The sequence below is a fragment of the Sinocyclocheilus grahami genome, unplaced genomic scaffold (genome assembly GCF_001515645.1).
Source record: "Sinocyclocheilus grahami isolate Dianchi unplaced genomic scaffold, SAMN03320097.WGS_v1.1 scaffold3.1, whole genome shotgun sequence".
NCBI classification, from domain to species: Eukaryota; Metazoa; Chordata; class Actinopteri; order Cypriniformes; family Cyprinidae; genus Sinocyclocheilus; species Sinocyclocheilus grahami.
In genome coordinates, this window is record NW_015505182.1 from 5,727,033 (window position 1) to 5,738,650 (window position 11,618).

Consider the following 11,618-nt stretch of genomic DNA (forward strand, 5'->3'; position numbering starts at 1 on the left):
TTAGTCTTGAAGAAGTCTTGGTTACGAAAAAAAAAGGGGGGGGGGGGGGAATGCACTCATTATAACATTAATCATGCCCCCTAACCTGTACATAAAGTCCATAAGAATTTTTCACACTATTTGAACAATTATATTCCCACTATGAAGAAATATTACATATAACTAATATTTTGTAATAATATAATATAAATAATTTAATATATAATTTAATTAACTGATTAAAATGTAAAATAAATTGGCAGCTTTAATCCATTAAAGTAATATGATCTAATATAATAATTGTGGTAAATAATTATTTTCCATACCAAATAATAAAAAAAAGGTCAGATATATTCCATACACACACATAAAAAATGAAACTACAAAAAAGTATTTTTAATACTATATATAATATAATATAGTCACGTTTCTCTGGAGCAGGGAACGAGGAGGCGAGGAACTCTTCAAATAACAGACTTTATTGATCCAAACACATAGGGAACGACGGAAACACAGAATGACATTCAAGACCAGATGCTAAAGATAGGGAAACACAGGGCTTAAATACTAGAACTAAATGAGGAGTAAACTAGATAATTAATGACACACGGCTGGGGACTAATAAACTAATGATGAGAACTAAACGAGAACAGGAAACAAACCAAATAAGGACATAGGGGGAGAAACTAAGGCAAGGAAGGCACATGGGGAACAAAACAAAACACAAGACAGGACAAAAGTCTGACAATTACTCCACCCTCCCGGAAGGCGTGTCCCGCGCAATGCAACTTCCAACGGGGAGGTGGGGGGGCGCTCTGGAGGCCTCCAGGAGCAGGGTTACCAGACAGAAGGCCTCCAGGGCGGCACCCATTCCGGGACCCATGGAGGACCCGGCAGGTCGGGAGGCCATGGCGGAGCAGGGAGCTCGGGAGGCCATGGCGTTGTAGGCAGCTCAGGAGGACATGGCGGTGCAGGGAGCTCGGGAGGCCATGCCGGTGCAGGGAGCTCGGGAGGCCATGGTGGATCAGGAGACTCGGGAGGCCATGGCGGATCAGGAGCCTCGGGAGGCCATGGTGGATCTTCCATGGCCTTAGCTGGCTCGCCCACGGGTATATGGCCCCCCTTTAAAATTATCGTGGGGGGCGCTCTGGAGGAGTGGACACTTGGGGGCGCTCTGGAGGGGATTCAGGGACTGGAGCCCTCCTTGGGCTAAGCATGGGGACAGGAACCCTCACTGGGCAAAACTCAGGAACTGGAGCCCTCCATGGGTTACACTTGGGAACAGGAGCCCTCCGTGGGCAATACGAGGAATCAGGAGCCCTTCCTGGGCTTAACTTGGGTACAGGAGCCCTCCGTGGACTATACTCGGGAACTGGAGCCCACACCGGGCTGAATTCGGGGACTGGGAAGCGCTTATGAGGAGCTGGCACTGGAGGGTGCTCTGGAGGAGCAGGCACAGCAAGGCGCTTTCGAGGAGCTGGCACTGGAGGGTGCTCTGGAGGAGCAGGCACAGCAAGGCGCTTTCGAGGAGCTGGCACTGGAGGGTGCTATGGAGGAGCAGGCACAGCCAGGCGCTTTCGAGGAGCTGGCACTGGAGCGAGCTCTGGGGCTGGCAGGCTTGACTGAGGAACCACCGGCGCGCTTGTCACATGAACGTCCAGCTGGCTTGCCACATGAACGGCCAGCGTTTCTGGGCTGAGGATAGAGACGGTGCTGGGTGGTCGGAACATTTGGATGGGTATGAGTAGGGTCCTGGCGATGGGTGAGCTGGTGAGGCACGGTGGTTTTCGGGAGGGACTGGATGATCTTTCCAAACTTTTTCTACCTCCAGATTAACTCCATTTAAATACAGGACATGATTAACCAGCTCGATCAGGGGAAAACTATATGTAGGAAGATCGCAGCCGATTACGTCATCATCCAGCCACAGCTGAAAACAGACACCGAGAGCAGAATCGAACCAGCTCACCAGGTTAGAGAGCTCTAGGAACTCCTCTACATACCTCTCCAATTCCCGACCACCCTGCTGCAGACACCAAAGCCTGTCTTCAGCCGTAGACATCTTGTTTGGGTCTGGTCTTCTGTCACGTTTCTCTGGAGCAGGGAACGAGGAGGTGAGGAACTCTTCAAATAACACAGACTTTATTGATCCAAACACAGGGAACGACGGAAACACAGAATGACATTCAAGACCGGACGCTAAAGACAGGGAAACAAAGGGCTTAAATACTAGAACTAAACGAGGAGTAAACTAGATAATTAATGACACACGACTGGGGACTAATAAACTAATGATGAGGACTAAACGAGAACAGGAAGCAGGAAACAAATCAAATAAGGACATAGAGGGAGAAACTAGGGCAAGGAAGGCACATGGGAAACAAAACAAAACACAAGAAAGGACAAAAGTCTGACAAATATAATATAATATAATATAATATAATATAATATAATTAATTGTGCTAAATATTTATTTGCCATTTAATTAACCTGATAAAAATGAAAAATAATTCATCATAATTATGAATAATAGTTATTAATAATCAACAATAATTAATTGATTACAATTTCAAATAATTTGGCAGCTTTAATTTCGTTAATCTAATATAATTTATTACAATAATTGAGGTATATCATTACTTTCCAAAGCAAATAATAAATACATAAACAAAAATAAATAAATAAAAAGTCAGTCCTATTCCATACATACACATACAAATTAAACTAAAACAGGTATAATCAAATATATAATATAATATAAAATAAAATAATATAATATAATAAATACTTGCAATATCATAATTAACTTGAATAAAATATAAAATATATCACTGTTCTAGACACACACACACCTAATGTAATAATTTAAAATAATAATTATTTGGAACATCATGTAATTTACTTGATTACAATTTTAAATACATTTCCAGTCCTACACCAAACACACTGAAACCAAATAACCACAGCTGACATCAAGCCATTTATAGCAAACACCCTATTTAGAAACGAAAACAGCCAGAGTTGAATAGGAAGCAGTTTGCTCCAGTCAGTCCATCAGAGTTCAGCCTAACAGCATGCAGCACAAGAAGGGGAGAAGGACAGTAGCTGTCATTTAACACAACTTGCCCTCCGAGCCTGTAGTCAAACAGCTTCGTAACACTAGACTTCGTCACACAAGCTCTCTCTCTCTCTCTCTCTCTCTCTCTATCTTCTGTCAGCTTAAGTGACAAGTGACCTAAAATCTCACCTCGCATGAACCTACCCTGCTTCTTCCTGTTGAGATGACTGTCAAGTGGGGTGCCCTACAACCATGCACCAAAACGAATACAAAACAATGTTGACAAATGTAGCGAATTTAGCTCATGGGGAAATATGAATAATTAACCATAACTAATTATGATTAACAGAGAGAAAAAATAAACAAAAAATCTAGGAAAAATTAAGATGCCAACATGACAGACCTCAAATACACTAGAATAGACCTGCTCCCGCAGATCCAGAGAGAGAGAGATTTGCAAGAGAAGGCCAGGAGGACTGTTTTTGTTCACAGAATTCCCCTGAGAGTTGGAGGGACAAGGTTACCTATTAAAGGCCGTTCTGTAAATCACATGCTCATCAGCACTTCATTTGATATCAAAAGCAATCAGCAACAACATTCTCTCGTCCGTGAATGAATATAGAGGTCAAACCAGTAGCTATTCATTTTTCGACATAGCAAGTTTTCATTATGGCACTTTATCATCATTTAAGCTGCAGTATCAAAGTCCAAACATTTTACCACACCTGACAAAAAGAGGTGAATTCAGGGCATTACTTTATTAAAATAAAATGAAGTTAATAAATAAATAAATGAATAATAATGAAGTATCAGTCAGTTTTATGTTTTTGAGCACAAGTCTCTTATTTATTTGATCAAAAGTGCAATAAAAAAACTGTAATTTGGAGCAATATTATATTATTAATTATTAGTAATTAGTAGTATTACATATTAGTAATATGTTAATGTTTATGGAAGTATCGTATGCTCACCAAGGCTGAATTTACTTAATGTAAAACAATAAAAAATATTAATATTGTTATATATTATTACAATTTAAAACAACTGTTTTCTATTTTAACATATTATAAAATCATTAATTCATGTGATGCTGATCATTACTCCAGTCTTAAGTGTCATATGATCCTTCAGAAATCATAATATGCTGATTTTGAGCTCAAAAAACATTTCTTATTGTTGAAAATAGTTGTGCTGTTTAATTTCTATTTTATTTTAATTTTAGTTTTTTGGTGCAAATCGTGAAAAAATTGAGAACTTTTAGAATTTGAATGTTCAAAAAATGCTGAATAAAACTTAAAAAAAATAATTAATTAAAATGACCAGTCAGTCAGTCAGTCAATCAAATCACATTAAAACCCCCACAAGTTTTGAATGGTTGAACTGGGCTTTTAATTTACTACTTTATTTTACCCCAACTTTAATAACTTCAGAATATACTGTATACCCAGCAATACTGTATAATTTGTACTGCTTTTTTTCTCCTTTTAACTCCCATAACTCCAGAATATATATAATTGTTCACAGATATGTCTAAATCTGTGTTAGTGAGCATTTCTCCTTTGCCGAGATAATCCATCCACCTCACAGGTGTGGCATATCAAGATGCTGATTAGACAGCATGATTATTGCACAGGTGTGCCTTAGGCTGGCCACAATAAGAGGCCACTCTAAAATGTGCAGTTTTATCACAGCACAATGCCACAGATGTCGCAAGTTTTGAGGGAGCACGCAATTGGCATGCTGACTGCAGGAATGTCCACCAGAGCTGTTGCCCGTGAATTGAATGTTCATTTCTCTACCATAAGCCGTCTCCAAAGGCGTTTCAGAGAATTTGGCAGTACATCCAACCGGCCTCACAACCGCAGACCAGGTGTAACCACACCAGCCCAGGCGACGAACTGCAATCAGGTCGAGACCCCAATGAGTACGACGAGCTTCCCTGAGACGGTTTCTGACAGTTTGTGCAGAAATTCTTTGGTTATGCAAACCGATTGTTGCAGCAGCTGTCCGGGTGGCTGGTCTCAGACGATCTTGGAGGTGAAGATGCTGGATGTGGAGGTCCTGGGCTGGTGTGTTTACACGTGGTCTTGATTGAAGGGGGAATAACTATAAACGTTAAAGGGGTCATATGATGCAATTTAAATTTTTCCTTTCTCTTTGGACTGTTACAAGCTCTTGGTGCATAAAGAAGATCTGTAAAGTTACAAAGACTAAAGTCTCAAATCCAAAGAGATATTCTTTATAAAAGTTAAGAGTCAACCACGCCTACCTAAAACTGCTCGTTCAAACATGCCCCTACATGTCTACGTCACGATGTGGGAAGATTTGCATAACACCGCCCAAATGTTCACGCAAAGAAAGAAGGCTTAACTTTTATTCTCACTGTAGTATTGTTGTTGCCGCCGCCGCCATGTCGTGCAGACGCTGTGTGTTTCGTTGTGAAAGCAAAACTACTTTGTTTGGCCTTCCAAAAGAGGACAATTACCGCTTCGTCATGCCTAGAGCTGATCCGTGCTGGTTGCTGAGGAAATACATCAACTTCGCACTGTGGATCGCCGGATCGGCTTTCACTGTAGACGAAGCGGAGTCCAGCCTGGGGTCGTCACATGTGGTTGCCGCAAGCCCGCTTGGCCGCTCCTTCGTCGAATCTGCTGGCCGCGCCGTTCTCACTCACTCTAATCCGTAATTATGTCCCCACTGAATGCAACAAATGCCTCGTTTATATTGCGTTTTAATGTTTTTGAATCGTCGCTCCGGGACACGGCCTGACTGTATGGTAAGGGGCGTAACATTTCCGTCATGCACTTGAGGTATTCAGCCAATAACAACACTCTGGATAGCTTGCAAATCAGAGCACACCTCGCTTTTCAGACCGATGAGCTTTGTAAAAATCGACGCGTTTCATAAAGGCGGGGCATAGAGGAGAAACAATAATGTACAGTGTGTGGAAAATAATGTGTTTTTTGAACCTTAAACTGCATAAACACATTTCATTACACCAAATACACAAAATAATGTTCTTTTTAGCAACATCGTATGACCCCTTTATAATATAGTAATATTATTTAGAAGTAATGGCCTTGTTAGCCAATTGCAGCTTTTAGATCAAAAAGTCTTTTGTCTCCATTGATAGCCATTCAAAAGTATTTTGCAACTAGCATCTAAAACCACACATCATTAAAAATATTATGAATGTCAGCCAAACGACTGCCATTGAGATGAATGAGAATGCTAACATTTCGATTTCTCCAGGTATTAAAAACCTCTTTGATTTAGACTCTGAATTATGCTGTAACTCCGGTCAAGTGGTCACTAACAGTTTTATTTACTCACCAAAACCAATTTTTACCTGCAGCTGGCTCTTTGCAAGTGTTATTTTTAAACCCTGTGACCATAAAAGTTTTGAAGTTTTTATTACAATAAGCAGTCACCCAAACTACCCCATGCATGAGTGTACTCATTGCCTCCGGTGCTGGGACTAAAGGTAAGTTTTTCTTCCTTGTTCAAACTTTAAGGAGGCTGAATGGGAGAGCAGATATCATCATATATGATAAGGACGTCTTCTTTATTTTTTATGTGCGTGACATTGAAAGAGACACAGGCCTGGCGCCACATAAATCAAGTTGACAGTGCAATGGATTTGTAATGGATTAAAAAAAAGAAAAAAGCTCGGGAATAGTTCTCTCTTCTCCTCCTCCCTGCAAATATCCCAAGAGGCTCAGCTCCATTTAAGATGTATGTAATTACTTAATTTCATCCATCAATGATGGGCGAGGTGAACGCAATTTGTCAATCATCTATGGCTATATTTCAGTGACATTCAGTAATGAACATATGTGAAGATTTGTGCGTGTGGGAAATGTTAAGAGTCATTCTTGTGGAAAATGCACAAGTGTAAACATTCAACACATACTGTCTTCACTGACAGACGCACACAAGCATATATTATGCGTACAAAGTTCAAGGATGTGCAAAGCTGACCTTATATGTTATTCCCCCGGAACTGCTTCCAGTGTACAACAGTGAGCGCAAACTACATTAAAGTGATTATTAAGTTTTGAATATGGATATTTTTCTTACAAAAATGCATCGATTCGGAAGAGAAGGCCTTTGTTCACCCCCCGGAGCCGTGTGAGACACTTTTTTTTATGGATGGGCGCATTTTATTTAACTGCTTTTGGACGGATGTATGCAACACCCGCTGAGTGGCATTAAACAGCTTGAAAGATCAAAAAACATTTTTAATATAACACCGACTGGATTTGTCTGAAAGAAGAAAGTCATACACACCTAGGATGACTTGAGGGTGAGTAATTTCTGGACTAATTTTCATTTTTGGGTGAACTAACCTTATAAATAACCGGGGAAAAAAAATTAAGTGTGGAATGTTGAACACTTCATGCACTCAACTCTCGCAGCTTTAATTACGTCGCAAAGGGGCTATCAGACTCCAATTATTAATGACAAAATAACCTTACAAAATCTATACACTACATTGTTGGGTACATAGTGCATAAGTACAGGTGCATCTCAATAAATTAGAATGTCGTGGAAAATGCACACAAACTGAAGTAGTTTTAAGTCTTTGGTTATTTTAATAATTGTGATGATTTTGGCTCACATTTAACAAAAACCCACCAATTCTCAACAAATTAGAATACTTCATAAGTATTTTTTTCCAATAAAAAAAACATTTTTAGGGAATTGTTGGCCTTCTTGAAAGTATGTTCATTTACTGTACATGTACTCAATACTTGGTAGGGGCTCCTTTTGCTTTAATTACTGCCTCAATTCGGCGTGGCATGGAGGTGATCAGTTTATGGCACTGCTGAGGTGGTATGGAAGCCCAGGTTTCTTTGACAGTGGCCTTCAGCTCATCTGCATTTTTTTTGTCTCTTGTTTCTCATTTTCCTCTTGACAATACCCCATGAATTCTCTATGGGTTCAGGTCTGGTGAATTTGCTGGCCAGTCAAGCACACCAACACCATGGTCATTTAACCAACTTTTGGGGCTTTTGGCAGTGTGGGCAGGTGCCAAATCCTGCTGAAATCATCATCTTCGAAAAGCTGGTAAGCAGAAGGAAGCATGAAGTGCTCCAAAATTTCTTGGTAAACAGGTGCAGTGACGTTGGTTTTCAAAAAACACAATGGACCAACACCAGCAGATGACATTGCACCCCAATTTAGATATTTTTATTTCTTATTTACTTGTTCTATTTTTATTATCTGTGTTGTTTGTTCTGTCACTGTCATTCTGTTGCACTGTGGAAGCTTCTGTCACGAAAACAAATTCCTCGTATGTGTAAACATACCTGGCAATAAAGCTCATTCTGATTCTGATTCTGATTCAATTGGCAACATTATTGGGTATAAAAAGAGCCTCTCAGAGTGGCAGTGTCTCTCAGAAGTCAAGATGGGCAGAGGATCACCAATTCCCCCAATGCTGCGGCGAAAAATAGTGGAGCAATATCAGAAAGGAGTTTCTCAGAGAAATGAGTGCGTGTGGCATGGGCAGCTTACACATCTGGAAAGGCACCATCAATGCTGAAAGGTATATCCAAGTTCTAGAACAACATATGCTCCCATCCAGATGTCGTCTCTTTCAGGGAAGACCTTGCATTTTCCAACATGACAATGCCAGACCACATACTGCATCAATTACAACATCATGGCTGCGTAGAAGGATCCGGGTACTGAAATGGCCAGCCTGCAGTCCAGATCTTTCACCCATAGAAAACATTTGGCGCATCATAAAGAGGAAGATGCGACAAAGAAGACCTAAGACAGTTGAGCAACTAGAAGCCTGTATTAGACAAGAATGGGACAACATTCCTATTCCTAAACTTGAGCAACTTGTCTCCTCAGTCCCCAGACGTTTGCAGACTGTTATAAAAAGAAGAGGGGATGCCACACAGTGGTAAACATGGCCTTGTCCCAACTTTTTTGAGATGTGTTGATGCCATGAAATTTAAAATCAACTTATTTTTCCCTTAAAATGATACATTTTCTCAGTTTAAACATTTGATATGTCATCTATGTTATATTCTGAATTAAATTTGAAACTTCCACATCACTGCATTCTGTTTTTATTCACAATTTGTACAGTGTCCCAACTTTTTTGGAATCGGGTTTGTATTTTATATTCCTGATATGGCAAAGCAGAATTGTCAGCATTATTACTCCAGTTTTCACTGATTTGCTGCTAAAAAAAACGTACTGACCCCAAACTTTTGAACAGTAAGCTTCAATCACTGTCTTGTTAGAAACCATCTGCAAATTTCTAAGCCAGTCACTTGTCAATTCACTCTAAATGCTTTGAGTTTTGATGACAACATGGAAACTAATCCTGCAAAATTTCAAAGATCTCTTATTTGTCCTTCCCTCTGTTCATTTCAGCCCTACATTAAACAGATTATTTCTCTCTCTTTTGAAGCAGTACTTGTTTTCATTGTGGTCATTTTGGATCTTCAAAAGGCAATGACACTGTCAGTGTATTCAGGGTGGATTCAATTAGAATCAGTCATGCCTACTGCTAGCAATGCTTATTTGCACACACGGTCTGCATTGTTCTAGCATGCAGTTCAATAGGAACAATAATGCAAATACGCCAAAAACAGCACAGATAATATTGTTAAAATGGACTGTGGAACAAAATGGAGACTCAAGTTTTTAATGCTTCAGTGCGGCGAACAAAACATGGAGCAACCGTTTAGTCAACATTTCTAAGTGATCAATACGCTTTGATTTGAAAGCAAAATGCACTTAACTTAACTAAATATATTTTTGCAGATTAAAAAAAAAACTGTGAGGGCTATTGTAAACAGACACTATATGAGCCAAGTGAGTGAGAGAGAGGCAGAAAGACAGAGAAAGTTACTCAGGCTAAGGCTGTAATTTTCCTCACTGTTAATGGAGCACATTAAATGCTGATTTTACATCCCTGTAGAAAAGCAAGGAAGGAGGTGAGAGGCAGAAGCTAAACCTGGAAGAAAAGGATCACTATAGTATAAGACACTGTAATTGTCAGAGGCAGGGGTGGGAGAAGTAAATCGCTTACTTTAAGGCCGTGGGGGCCAATGGGAACGTACCAGTCGTTATGATGTAATGTCTGGCCAATGCAAATTTGGGCTCTGTCCCAAATGCCTCCCTAAGTCCAGTGGTCCTCCTTTGTGTCCCCATATTGGTGCTGTAATGTCGCATAGACTGCCCACTGTCAGAGAATCTGAATAAAATCCAAATTATTGCAGGCTTGTCAAAAGGCCACATCCAAGGTGCATATAAAAATCAGAAGTATACACAAGTGTCGCAATTATGGACAGGAACATGGATCTCTAGAGGTAGGAATGCATTAAAATTGTGGAAAACAAGTTGAGTCTAAATATGAGACTGAATTATCCATTTGACATCCTGTTGTAGTTATGAGCACAGGCATTCTTTGATCATGCATATTAATATAAGTAAATACATATACATATCGTGTGTAGTATACAAATGATGCAGGTACAAAATTCATGCTTGAGGTATAGGCCTGTGTAAATTACAACATAGAACCAAAAGTAAAGTAAAAAAGTATAATATATCCATATTAACCACAAACACTTGTACCATATTTAAAACACCATTTCTAAAAAATACATGTGATAATTCCCAAGAAAACCCATGGATGATACAAATTGATATCCTTACTGAAAATATCTATAGAAACATAATTTTTACTAACAAGATCAAACAGGTGCACAGATTAATGAAAGAAGAAAATGAGAATACTCACTTCACTGGTTGATTGTTCGCAAAGGAAGATACAACTGACATCTTATATAATATGTGAAAAAGGGCCACTATTTAGGACATAACTTAGCCTACTTAACTTAACCACTTCTACTTCTTCTGTCATTTAATGCTTGTGGAAAACCAACTGAAACGTGATTTTGCCACCTGCTGGGATGGAGTGTGGAGCACCTAGATGAATCGATAGCAAGAGGAGACAAAAACAACTAAATGCTATTAATTAATCAGTCATGGGGTGTATTCCAGAAAGCACGGTTAACTTACCGTCAGCTAAACCCTGAACTTTCGATTGATTAACCCCAAACCTTGCTTACTCGAGGTATGTGGTTCCAAAAACGCGTCCGGGAGTAAGTTCATTCAACTCAGAGTATGTTCCTGGTTAAGACTCAAGACATTCTCAACAGTGATGAATCGACGATTCGCTATGGAAACGGAGGCTAAGAAAAAGCGCCCATGCTGTTTCTTTCTTCTTCTTTTGTTCAATGGTTGTTTACATGCTTAGTGCATATCACCATAATTGATGGTTGTGCAATCTTTTTTTTTTTCCCGTTTAATCTTTAATCCTTGAGAATATGAATTATATTGTTTGTTTGATGCTAATTATATATGAAGTCATAGCTGATATGTATTTTGATTTCAAATTTAGACATAGAAAATGCTGGATCCATGTGTGAGATGATAATATAAAATATAATATAATAAATTAAACATTACCTTGTCATAGTGTTTTATTATTTATACAGATTACGGTTATATATGCCAATAAGTCGTGGCCTAATGGTTAGAGAGTCGG

At 39.4% G+C, this 11,618-nt stretch overlaps 1 long non-coding RNA gene across 1 annotated transcript; it reads right to left on the reverse strand.

Moving 5' to 3' along the window:
- Positions 1–9,918: 9,918 nt before the first annotated feature.
- LOC107582100 (uncharacterized) lies at positions 9,919–10,913 on the reverse strand. Its single transcript, XR_001608906.1, has 3 exons — positions 10,809–10,913; positions 10,126–10,259; positions 9,919–9,977 (listed from the first exon to the last, which is right to left on the reverse strand). It is a non-coding gene; the product is annotated as an uncharacterized lncRNA (long non-coding RNA).
- Between the last annotated feature and the right edge of the window lie 705 nt (positions 10,914–11,618).